At 47.2% G+C, this 13,203-nt stretch overlaps 1 non-coding gene across 1 annotated transcript; it reads left to right on the top strand.

Moving 5' to 3' along the window:
- The first annotated feature begins 1,743 nt into the window (after positions 1-1,743).
- Positions 1,744-1,815, top strand: trnae-cuc. The gene has a single exon. It is a non-coding gene; the product is annotated as a tRNA-Glu (tRNA).
- The last annotated feature ends 11,388 nt before the right edge of the window (positions 1,816-13,203 follow it).

Genomic DNA, 13,203 nt, shown 5'->3' with positions numbered 1-13,203 from the left:
TTGTGTCATGCACAAAGTAGATGTCCTAACCGACTGCCAAAACTATCGTTTGTTAGCAAGAAATGTGTGGAGGGGTTGACAAACAGGTTTTAATGACTCCAGCCTAAGTGGATGGAAACTTACAACTTCAACTATATGTACCATTTCAAACTGGGAAACGAATTGCACTGTAGTACCCTTCCCTGGTGGTCTAGTGGTTAGGATTCGATTCCCAGTCAGGAACTACTCTTTGCTACATGTTTTACTTGTACAACCTGTCACAATGAATATAGAAGGTTATCGCACATATGTACCAGCTCACACTGAGAACCGATTTGAAACTGTATTATCCTTCCTGTGATCTAGTGGTTAGGATTCGGCGCTCTCACCGCTGCGGCCCGGGTTCAATTCGGTCAGGGAAATACTCTTTTGCTACATGTTTACTTGTACAACCTGTCACAATGAATATAGAAGGTTATCGCACATATGTACCAGCTCACACTGAGAACCGATTTGCACTGTATTATCCTTCCCTGGTGGTCTAGTGGTTAGGATTCGGTGCTCCGCCGCGGCCCGGGTTCGATTCCCGGTCAGGGAAATAGTCTATTCTCCTTGTTTACTTGTGCAACCTGTCACTATGAATTTAGTAGGTTGTCGCACATATGTACCACTTCAAATTGCAAACCGATTTGCCCTGCTGTGTCCTTCCCAGGTGTTCTAGTGGTGCACTAGACCCTCCTGCAGCAAAGCAACCCCACAACATGATGGTGTTCTTCGGCTTGAAAGCCTCCCCCTTTTCCCTCCAAACATAACAATGGTCATTATGGCCAAACAGTTCGATTTTTGTTTCATCAGACCAGAGGACATTTCTCCAAAAACTAGGATCTTTGTCCCCAAACTGTAGTATGGCTTTTTTATGGCAGTTTTGGAGCAGTAGCTTCTTCCTTGCAGAGGAAGGAGCTTTGCATTTCAAACTGGGAAGGGAATTGCACTGTAGTACCCTTCCTGGTGGTCTAGTGGTTAGGATTCGGCGCTCTCACTGCCGCGGCCCGGGTTTGACTCCCGATTTCCACTGTAGTACCCTTCCCTGGTGGTTCGACTCCCAGTTCGACTCCCGATTTGCACTGTAGTACCCTTCCCTGGTCATCTAGTGGTTAGGATTCGGCGCTCTCACCGCTGCGTCCCGGGTTTGATTCATGGTCAGGGAACTAATCTTTTGCTACATGTTTACGTGTGCAACCTGTCACAATGAATATAGAAGGTTATCGCACATATGTACCAGCTCACACTGGGAACCCATTTGCACTGTTGTACCCTTCCCTGGTGGTCGTTTGTTAGCAAGAAATGTGTGGAGGGGTTGACAAACAGGTTTTAATGACTCAAGCCTAAGTGGATGGAAACTTACGACTTCAACTATATGTACCATTTCAAACTGGGAAACGAATTGCACTGTAGTACCCTTCCCTGGTGGTCTAGTGGTTACGATTCGGCGCTCTCACCGCCGCGGCCCAGGTTCGACTCCCGATTTCCACTGTAGTTCCCTTTCCTGGTGGTTCGACTCCCGATTTGCACTGTAGTACCCTTCCCTGGTGGTCTAGTGCTTAGGATTCGGCGCTCTCACAGCCGCTGCCCTGGTTCGATTCCCGGTCAGGTAACTACTCTATTGCTACATGTTTACTTGTACAACCTGTCACAATGAATATAGAAGGTTATCGCACATATGAACCAGCTCACACTTGGAACCGATTTGCACTGTAGTACCCTTCCCTGGTGGTCTAGTGGTTAGGATTCGGCGCTCTCACCGCCGCGGCCCGGGTTCGATTCCCGGTCAGGGAACTACTCTTTTGCTACATGTTTACTTGTACAACCTGTCACAATGAATATAGAAGGTTATCGCACATATGTACCAGCTCACACTTGGAACCGATTTGCACTGTAGTACCCTTCCCTGGTGGTCTAGTGGTTAGGATTCGGCGCTCCTCACCGCCGCGGCCCGGGTTCGATCCCGGTCAGGGAACTACTCTTTTGCTACATGTTTACTTGTGCAACCTGTCCCAATGAATATAGAAGGTTATCGCACATATGTACCAGCTCACACTGGGAACCGATTTGCACTGTAGTACCCTTCCCTGGTGGTCTAGTGGTTAGGATTTGGCGCAAAAACTAGGTTATTGCAAAAACTAGGATCTTTGTCCCCAAACTGTAGTATGGCTTTTTTATGGCGGTTTTGGAGCAGTAGCTTCTTCCTTGCTGAGCGGCCTCTCGGGGTATGTCGATATAGGACTCGTTTGCCTGTGGATATAGACCATTTTGTACCTGTTTCCTCCAGCATCTTCACAAGGTCCTTTGCTGTTGTTCTGGGATGGATTTGCACTTTTCGACCCAAAGTACGTTCATCTCTAGGAGAGAGAGAACGCGTCTCCTTCCTGAGCGGTATGACACCTGCGTGGTCCCATGGTGTTTATACTTGCGTACTATTGTTTCTACAGATGAGCGAGGTACCTTCAGGCGTTTGGAAATTGCTCCCAAGGAGGAACCAGACTTGTGGAGGTCTACATTTTTTTTCTGAGGTCTTCCCTGATTTCCTTTGCTTTTCCCATGGAGTCAAGCAAAGAGGCACTGAGTTTGAAGGTAGGCCTTGAAATACATCTACAGGTACACCTCCAATTGACTCAAAGGATGTCAATTAGCCTATCAGAAGCTTCTAAAGCCATGACATCATTTTCGGGAATTTTACAAACTGTTTAAAGGCACAGCCAACTTAGTGTATGTAAACTTCTGGCCCACTGAATTTGTGATACAGTGAATTATAAGTGAAATAATCCCTCTGTAAACAATTGTTGGAAAAATTACTTGTGTCATGCACAAAGCAGATGTCCTAACCGACTGCCAAAACTATCGTTTGTTAGCAAGTAATGTGTGGAGGGGTTGACAAACAGGTTTTAATGACTCCAGCCAAAGTGGATGGAAACTTACGACTTCAACTATATGTACCATTTCAAACTGGGAAACGAATTACACTGTAGTACCCTTCCCTGGTGGTCTAGTGGTTAGGATTCGGCGCTCTCACCGCCGCGTCCCGGGTTTGATTCCTGGTCAGGGAACTACTCTTTTGCTAAATGTTTACTTGTACAACCTGTCACAATGAATACAGAAGGTTATCGCACATATGTACCAGCTCACAATTGGAACCGATTTGCACTGTCGTACCCTTCCCTGGTGGTCTAGTGGTTAGGATTCGGCGCTCTCACCGCCGCGGCCCGGTTTCGATTCCCGGTCAGGGACCTACTCTTTTGCTACATGTTTACTTGTGCAACCTGTCACAATGAATATAGAAGGTTATCGCACATATGTACCAGCTCACACTGGGAACCGATTTGCACTGAAGTACCCTTCCCTGGTGGTCTAGTGGTTAGAATTCGGCGCTCTCACTGCTGCGGCCCGGGTTCGATTCCCGGTCAGGGAAATAGTCTATTCTCCTTGTTTACTTGTGCAACCTGTCACTATGAATTTAGTAGGTTGTCGCACATATTTTTTTCTTTTGGAAAAGTTTTATTTTCACAATTGCTTTAAAAAAAACAGCTCATACATTCATTTAATCATTTATACACATAAAAATGGCAACAAGGCATAAAACACAGCATTTGAATTTACATTTAAATTTGTTAAAAGTACGTGTTGTTAAAACCAATGACAACAACTATGAATAAAAGTACTTTCTTTGTAAAAAGAAATCTGTAAAAGCCATTTAAAATGTGTATGAAATGATTCAACAAAGATAAAACATTTTTAAGACGTTAGAAACATGTTAAAAAGTCACTTTGTTAAAAGGCTGTCTTCAATCGCTTGTACAGGAGCGGGGTGAGTCCTTATCAAACTCGCCTCATCCTGCTCTCCCGAATAGACCATCGTCCCGTCCTTTGGGGCCCAGAGGAGATCCCTCCCCTAGGCGCATCGCCCTAGGCGCCGCAGCGCTGTCAGGCCGTGGCCGTCGGGACCTAGGGTGTTGTGGGGGGGACCCTTCGCCTGGGGTCGAGGCCCCCTTCCCGTACCACCCCAGGGCTTCCGTGGCTACCATGGCCACTGCCTGGGGGTGGTCCTCTACGCTTTTGCTACCAGCAGGTTACGGGAGGACCACAGTGCTTCCTTCAGACACGTGAGGGTGGGCCAGAACTTGGTGAAGGCCTTCGGTGGAATGGGCCTTCGGCCCACCCCGTACAGCACGAGCTGAGGTGTTAGGTCCTCCCCTGCTGGCAGACACGAGGTGATCAGGGGGCCTGCTTCCTTCCACAGGTCCCTGGCGGCTCTGCACTCCCAGAACATGTGCCTCACCGACTCTTCTTGGCTGCAGCCCGGTCGGGGGCACGCGGATGTCCTCGCCATGCCCCGTGAGTGCATAACGGCCCTGACCGGGAGGATATCGTGGGCGACCATCCAGGACAGGTCCCGATGCCGATTCAGGAGAGCAGGATGGGCCACGTTGCGCCAGTCCGTTGTGGGCTCGCCTATAGCGAGCCCGCGCACTGGACATACTGGTTCCCGCTCCTGCACAAGAGAGAGAAGAGAGCGGTGTTTAGTTAAAACCGTGACTGCTTCCTTTTCCAGTTTAAAATGTCTTAAAAATTTCTGGAGCTGGAAGTAGTGGGTGGGGAGCAGGAAAGAGACTGGGGCTCGCAGGTCGACTGGGATCAGCCTCAGTGTCCTGAGGTAAGATCCCAGCCAGAACCGTGCGAGGGCCTGTGTCTTGTTATTGACCGGGAGGTGGCAAGAGTCAGATGTAATGCTGTGTAGCGGCTGCCCAGGAACAAGTAGAGGTCAGGCAAGCCTTTCCCCCTTGGACCTGGGCCTCTTGACCACCTCCCTCCTCAGCCTCTCCCACTTGCTTCCCCACAGAAAGTAGAAGAGCATCCGCTCCAGGGCTAAAATACTCCTTCGGGGGGGGATAAAAACAGAACTGATTAGTAAAAGCACAGGTAAAATCACAGCTTTGATGATTAAAACCTTGCCCTCAAAAGTCAACTGTCGTAGTCCCCAAAAACCCAGTCTCTGTCTTACTGTCCCGAGGATCCCACTCCAGTTCCCACACTGGGAACCGATTTGCACTGTTGTACCCTTCCCTGGTGGTCTAGTGGTTAGGATTCGGCGCTCTCACCGCCACATCCAGGTTTTGATTCCCGGTCAGGGAACTACTCTTTTGCTACATGTTTACTTGTACAACCTGTCACAATGAATATAGAAGGTTATTGCACATATGTAGCAGCTCACACTGAGAACCGATTTTCACTGTAGTACCCTTCCCTGGTGGTCTAGTGGTTAGGATTCGGTGCTCTCACCGCCGTGGCCTGGGTTCGATTCCCGGTCAGGGAAATAGTCTATTCTCCTTGTTTACTTGTGCAACCTGTTACTATGAATTTAGTAGGTTGTCGCACATATGTACCACTTCAAATTGCAAACCGATTTGCCCTGCAGTGTCCTTCCCAGGTGTTCTAGTGGTGCACCAGACCCTCCTGCAGCAAAGCACCCCCACTTCATGATGGTGTTCTTCGGCTTGAAAGCCTCCCCCTTTTCCCTCCAAACATAACAATGGTCATTATGGCCAAACAGTTCGATTTTTGTTTCATCAGACCAGAGGACATTTCTCCAATAACTAGGATCTTTGTCCCCAAACTGTAGTATGGCTTTTTTATGGCGGTTTTGGAGCAGTAGCTTCTTCCTTGCTGAGCGGCCTCTCGGGGTATGTCGATATAGGACTCGTTTGCCTGTGGATATAGACCATTTTGTACCTGTTTCCTCCAGCATCTTCACAAGGTCCTTTGCTGTTGTTCTGGGATGGATTTGCACTTTTCGACCCAAAGTTTTAATGACTCCAGCCTAAGTGGATGGAAACTTACGACTTCAACTATATGTACCATTTCAAACTGGGAAACGAATTGCACTGTAGTACCCTTCCCTGGTGGTCTTGTGGTTAGGATTCGGCACTCTCACCGCCTCGGCCCAGGTTCGACTCCCGATTTCCACTGTAGTACCCTTTCCTTGTGGTTCGACTCCCAGTTCGACTCCCGATTTGCACTGTAGTACCCTTCCCTGGTGGTCTAGTGGTTAGGATTCGGCGCTCTCACCGCCGCATCCCGGGTTTGATTCCTTGTCAGGGAACTACTCTTTTGCTACATGTTTACGTGTACAACCTGTCACAATGAATACAGAAGGTTATCGCACATATGTACCAGCTCACACTTGGAACCGATTTGCACTGTAGTACCCTTCCCTGGTGGTCTAGTGGTTAGGATTCGGCGCAAAAACTAGGTTATTGCAAAAACTAGGATCTTTGTCCCCAAACTGTAGTATGGCGGTTTTGGAGCAGTAGCTTCTTCCTTGCTGAGCGGCCTCTCGGGGTATGTCGATATAGGACTCGATTGCCTGTGGATATAGACCATTTAGTACCTGTTTCCTCCAGCATCTTCACAAGGTCCTTTGCTGTTGTTCTGGGATGGATTTGCACTTTTCGACCCAAAGTACGTTCATCTCTAGGAGAGATAACGCGTCTCCTTCCTGAGCGGTATGACGCCTGCGTCATACCATGCTGTTTATACTTGCGTACTATTGTTTCTACAGATGAGCGAGGTACCTTCAGGCGTTTGGAAATTGCTCCCAAGGAGGAACCAGACTTGTGGAGGTCTACATTTTTTCTGAGGTCTTGCCTGATTTCCTTTGCTTTTCCCATGGAGTCAAGCAAAGAGGCACTGAGTTTGAAGGTAGGCCTTGAAATACATCTACAGGTACACCTCCAATTGACTCAAAGGATGTCAATTAGCCTATCAGAAGCTTCTAAAGCCATGACATCATTTTCGGGAATTTTACAAACTGTTTAAAGGCACAGCCAACTTATTGTATGTAAACTTCTGGCCCACTGAATTTGTGATACAGTGAATTATAAGTGAAATAATCCCAATGTAAACAATTGTTGGAAAAATGACTTGTGTCATGCACAAAGTAGATGTCCTAACCGTCTGCCAAAACGATCGTTTGTTAGCAAGAAATGTGTGGAGGGGTTGACAAACAGGTTTTAATGACTCCAGCCTAAGTGGATGGAAACTTACGACTTCAACTATATGTACCATTTCAAACTGGGAAACGAATTGCACTGTAGTATCCTTCCCTGGTGGTCTAGTGGTTAGGATTCGGCGCTCTCACCGCCGCGGCCCTGGTTCGATCCCCGGTCAGGGAACTACTCTTTTCCTACATGTTTACTTGTACAACCTGTCACAATGAATATAGAAGGTTATCGCACATATGTACCAGCTCACACTGAGAACCGATTTGCACTGTATTATCCTTCCCTGGTGGTCTAGTGGTTAGGATTTGGTGCTCTCACCGCCGCGGCCCGGGTTCAATTCCAGGTCAGGGAAATAGTCTATGCTCCTTGTTTACTTGTGCAACCTGTCACTATGAATTTAGTAGGTTGTCGCACATATGTACCACTTCAAATTGCGAACCGATTTGCACTGCAGTGTCCTTCCCAGGTGTTCTAGTGGTGCACCAGACCCTCCTGCAGCAAAGCACCCCCACAACATGATGGTGTTCTTCGGGTTGAAAGCCTCCCTTTTCCCTCCAAACATAACAATGGTCATTATGGCCAAACAGTTCGATTTTTGTTTCATCAGACCAGAGGACATTTCTCCCAAAACTAGGATCTTTGTCCCCAAACTGTAGTATGGCTTTTTTATGGCGGTTTTGGAGCAGTAGCTTCTTCCTTGCTGAGCGGCCTCTCGGGGTATGTCGATATAGGACTCGTTTGCCTGTGGATATAGACCATTTTGTACCTGTTTCCTCGAGCATCTTCACAAGGTCCTTTGCTGTTGTTCTGGGATGGATTTGCACTTTTTGACCCAAAGTTTTAATGACTCCAGCCTAAGTGGATGGAAACTTACGACTTCAACTATATGTACCATTTCAAACTGGGAAACGAATTGCACTGTAGTATCCTTCCCTGGTGGTCTAGTGGTTAGGATTCGATTCCCGGTCAGTGAACTGCTCTTTTGCTACATGTTTACGTGTGCAACCTGTCACAATGAATATAGAAGGTTATCGCACATATGTACCAGCTCACACTGGGAACCAATTTGAAATGTTGTACCCTTCCCTGGTGGTCTAGTGCTTAGGATTCGGCGCTCTCACAGCCGCTGCCCGGGTTCGATTCCTGTTCAGGGAACTATGCTTTTGCTACATGTTTACTTGTGCAACCTGTCACAATGAATATAGAAGGTTATCGCACATATGTACCATCTCACACTGGGAACCGATTTGCACTGCAGTGTCCTTCCCAGGTGTTCTAGGATTTGGTGCACCAGACCCTCCTGCAGCAAAGCACCCCCAAACAACATGATGGTGTTCTGAGCGGGCTCTCGAGGTATGTCGATATAGGACTCGTTTGCCTGTGGATATAGACCATTTTGTACCTGTTTCCTCCAGCATCTTCACAAGGTCCTTTGCTGTTGTTCTGGGATGGATTTGCACTTTTCGACCCAAAGTACGTTCATCTCTAGGAGAGAGAACGCGTCTCCTTCCTGAGCGGTATGACGCCTGCGCCATACCATGGTGTTTATACTTGCGTACTATTGTTTCTACAGATGAGCGAGGTACCTTCAGGCGTTTGGAAATTGCTCCCAAGGAGGAACCAGACTTGTGGAGGTCTACATTTTTTTCTGAGGTTTTGCCTGATTTCCTTTGCTTTTCCCATGGAGTCAAGCAAAGAGGCACTGAGTTTGAAGGTAGGCCTTGAAATACATCTACAGGTACTCCTCCAATTGACTCAAAGGATGTCAATTAGCCTATCAGAAGCTTCTAAAGCCATGACATCATTTTCGGGAATTTTACAAACTGTTTAAAGGCACAGCCAACTCATTGTATGTAAACTTCTGGCCCACTGAATTTGTGATACAGTGAATTATAAGTGAAATAATCCCAATGTAAACAATTGTTGGAAAAATGACTTGTGTCATGCACAAAGTAGATGTCCTAACCGTCTGCCAAAACGATCGTTTGTTAGCAAGAAATGTGGGGAGGGGTTGACAAACAGGTTTTAATGACTCCAGCCTAAGTGGATGGAAACTTACGACTTCAACTATATGTACCATTTCAAACTGGGAAACGAATTGCACTGTAGTACCCTTCCCTGGTGGTCTAGTGGTTAGGATTCGGCGCTCTCACAGCCGCTGCCCGGGTTCGATTCCCGTTCAGGGAACTAATCTTTTGCTACATGTTTACTTGTGCAACCTGTCACAATGAATATAGAAGGTTATCGCACATATGTACCAGCTCACACTGGGAACCGATTTGCACTGTAGTACCCTTCCCTGGTGGTCTGTAGTACCCTTCCCCGTGGTTCGATCCCCGGTCAGGGAACTACTCTTTTCCTACATGTTTACTTGTACAACCTGTCACAATGAATATAGAAGGTTATCGCACATATGTACCAGCTCACACTGAGAACCGATTTGCACTGTATTATCCTTCCCTGGTGGTCTAGTGGTTAGGATTTGGTGCTCTCACAGCCGCGGCCCGGGTTCAATTCCAGGTCAGGGAAATAGTCTATGCTCCTTGTTTACTTGTGCAACCTGTCACTATGAATTTAGTAGGTTGTCGCACATATGTACCACTTCAAATTGCGAACCGATTTGCACTGCAGTGTCCTTCCCAGGTGTTCTAGTGGTGCACCAGACCCTCCTGCAGCAAAGCACCCACACAACATGATGGTGTTCTTCGGCTTGAAAGCCTCCCCTTTTCCCTCCAAACATAACAATGGTCATTATGGCCAAACAGTTCGATTTTTGTTTCATCAGACCAGAGGACATTTCTCCAAAAACTAGGATCTTTGTCCCCAAACTGTAGTATGGCTTTTTTATGGCGGTTTTGGAGCAGTAGCTTCTTCCTTGCTGAGCGACCTCTCGGGGTATGTCGATATAGGACTCGTTTGCCTGTGGATATAGACCATTTTGTACCTGTTTCCTCCAGCATCTTCACAAGGTCCTTTGCTGTTGTTCTGGGATGGATTTGCACTTTTTGACCCAAAGTTTTAATGACTCCAGCCTAAGTGGATGGAAACTTACGACTTCAACTATATGTACCATTTCAAACTGGGAAACGAATTGCACTGTAGTATCCTTCCCTGGTGGTCTAGTGGTTAGGATTCGATTCCCGGTCAGTGAACTGCTCTTTTGCTACATGTTTACGTGTGCAACCTGTCACAATGAATATAGAAGGTTATCGCACATATGTACCAGCTCACACTGGGAACCAATTTGAAATGTTGTACCCTTCCCTGGTGGTCTAGTGCTTAGGATTCGGCGCTCTCACAGCCGCTGCCCGGGTTCGATTCCCGTTCAGGGAACTAATCTTTTGCTACATGTTTACTTGTGCAACCTGTCACAATGAATATAGAAGGTTATCGCACATATGTACCAGCTCACACTGGGAACCGATTTGCACTGTAGTACCCTTCCCTGGTGGTCTAGTGGTTAGGATTAGCTGCTCTCACTGCCGCGACCCGGGTTCGATTCCTGTTCAGGGAACTACGCTTTTGCTACATGTTTACTTGTGCAACCTGTCACAATGAATATAGAAGGTTATCGCACATATGTACCATCTCACACTGGGATCCGATTTGCACTGCAGTGTCCTTCCCAGGTGTTCTAGTGGTGCACCAGACCCTCCTGCAGCAAAGCACCCCCACAACATGATGGTGTTCTGAGCGGGCTCTCGAGGTATGTCGATATAGGACTCGTTTGCCTGTGGATATAGACCATTTTGTACCTGTTTCCTCCAGCGTCTTCACAAGGTCCTTTGCTGTTGTTCTGGGATGGATTTGCACTTTTCGACCCAAAGTACGTTCATCTCTAGGAGAGAGAACGCGTCTCCTTCCTGAGCGGTATGACGCCTGCGCCATACCATGGTGTTTATACTTGCGTACTATTGTTTCTACAGATGAGCGAGGTACCTTCAGGCGTTTGGAAATTGCTCCCAAGGAGGAACCAGACTTGTGGAGGTCTACATTTTTTTCTGAGGTTTTGCCTGATTTCCTTTGCTTTTCCCATGGAGTCAAGCAAAGAGGCACTGAGTTTGAAGGTAGGCCTTGAAATACATCTACAGGTACTCCTCCAATTGACTCAAAGGATGTCAATTAGCCTATCAGAAGCTTCTAAAGCGATGACATCATTTTCGGGAATTTTACAAACTGTTTAAAGGCACAGCCAACTCATTGTATGCAAACTTCTGGCCCACTGAATTTGTGATACAGTGAATTATAAGTGAAATAATCCCAATGTAAACAATTGTTGGAAAAATGACTTGTGTCATGCACAAAGTAGATGTCCTAACCGTCTGCCAAAACGATCGTTTGTTAGCAAGAAATGTGGGGAGGGGTTGACAAACAGGTTTTAATGACTCCAGCCTAAGTGGATGGAAATTTACGACTTCAACTATATGTACCATTTCAAACTGGGAAACGAATTGCACTGTAGTACCCTTCCCTGGTGGTCTAGTGGTTAGGATTCGGCGCTCTCACCGCCGCTGCCCGGGTTCAACTCCCGATTTCCACTGTAGTACCCTTCCCTGGTGGTTCGACTCCCAGTTCGACTCCTGATTTGCACTGTAGTACCCTTCCCTGGTGGTCTAGTGGTTAGGTTTCGGGGCTCTCACCGCTGTGCCCCGGGCTCGATTCCTGGTCAGGGAACTACTCTTTTGCTACATGTTTACTTGTACAACCTGTCACAATGAATATAGAAGGTTATCGCACATATGTACCAGCACACACTTGGAACCGATTTGCACTGTAATACCCTTCCCTGGTGGTCTAGTGGTTAGGATTCGGTGCTCTCACCGCTGCGGCCCGGGTTCGGCACAGCCAACTCATTGTATGTAAACTTCTGGCCCACTGAATTTGTGATACAGTGAATTATAAGTGAAATAATCCCAATGTAAACAATTGTTGGAAAAATGACTTGTGTCATGCACAAAGTAAATGTCCTAACCGTCTGCCAAAACGATCGTTTGTTAGCAAGAAATGTGGGGAGGGGTTGACAAACAGGTTTTAATGACTCCAGCCTAAGTGGATGGAAACTTACGACTTCAACTATATGTACCATTTCAAACTGGGAAACGAATTGCACTGAAGTACCCTTCCCTGGTGGTCTAGTGGTTAGGATTCGGCGCTCTCACTGCCGCGGCCCGGGTTCGACTCCTGATTTCCACTGTAGTACCCTTGCCTGGTGGTTCGACTCTCAGTTCGACTCCTGATTTGCACTGTAGTACCCTTCCCTGGTGGTCTAGTGTTTAGGATTCTGCGCTCTCACCGCTGCAGCCCGGGTTCGACTCCTGATTTCCACTGTAGTACCCTTCCCTGGTGGTTCGACTCCCGATTTGCACTGTAGTACCCTTCCCTAGTGGTCTACTACTCTTTTGCTACATGTTTACTTGTACAACCTGTCACAATGAATATAGGTTATCGCACATATGTACCAGCTCACACTTGGAACCGATTTGCACTGTAGTACCCTTCCCTGGTGGTCTAGTGGTTAGGATTCTGCGCTCTCACCGCTGCGGCCCGGGTTTGATTCCCGGTCAGGGAAATAATCTATGCTCCTTTTTTACTTGTGCAACCTGTCACTATGAATTTAGTAGGTTGTCGCACATATGTACCACTTCAAATTGCAAACCGATTTGCCCTGCAGTGTCCTTCCCAGGTGTTCTAGTGGTGCACCAGACTCTCCTGCAGCAAAGCACCCCCACAACATGATGGTGTTCTTCGGCTTGAAAGCCTCCCGCTTTTCCCTCCAAACATAACAATGGTCATTATGGCCAAACAGTTCGATTTTTGTTTCATCAGACCAGAGGACATTTCTCCAAAAACTAGGATCTTTGTCCCCAAACTGTAGTATGGCTTTTTTATGGCGGTTTTGGAGCAGTAGCTTCTTCCTTGCTGAGCGGCCTCTCGGGGTATGTCGATATAGGACTCGTTTTCCTGTGGATATAGACCATTTTGTACCTGTTTCCTCCAGCATCTTCACAAGGTCCTTTGCTGTTGTTCTGGGATGGATTTGCACTTTTCGACCCAAAGTACGTTCATCTCTAGGAGAGAGAACGCGTCTCCTTCCTGAGCGGTATGACGCCTGCCTCATACCATGGTGTTTATACTTGCGTACTATTGTTTCTACAGATGAGCGAGGTACC

This window comes from Oncorhynchus gorbuscha, unplaced genomic scaffold (assembly GCF_021184085.1).
Source record: "Oncorhynchus gorbuscha isolate QuinsamMale2020 ecotype Even-year unplaced genomic scaffold, OgorEven_v1.0 Un_scaffold_3197, whole genome shotgun sequence".
Classification (NCBI taxonomy): Eukaryota; Metazoa; Chordata; class Actinopteri; order Salmoniformes; family Salmonidae; genus Oncorhynchus; species Oncorhynchus gorbuscha.
Note: the sequence above shows the minus strand (reverse complement) of the source record. Positions and strands in the feature narration are given on the sequence as shown.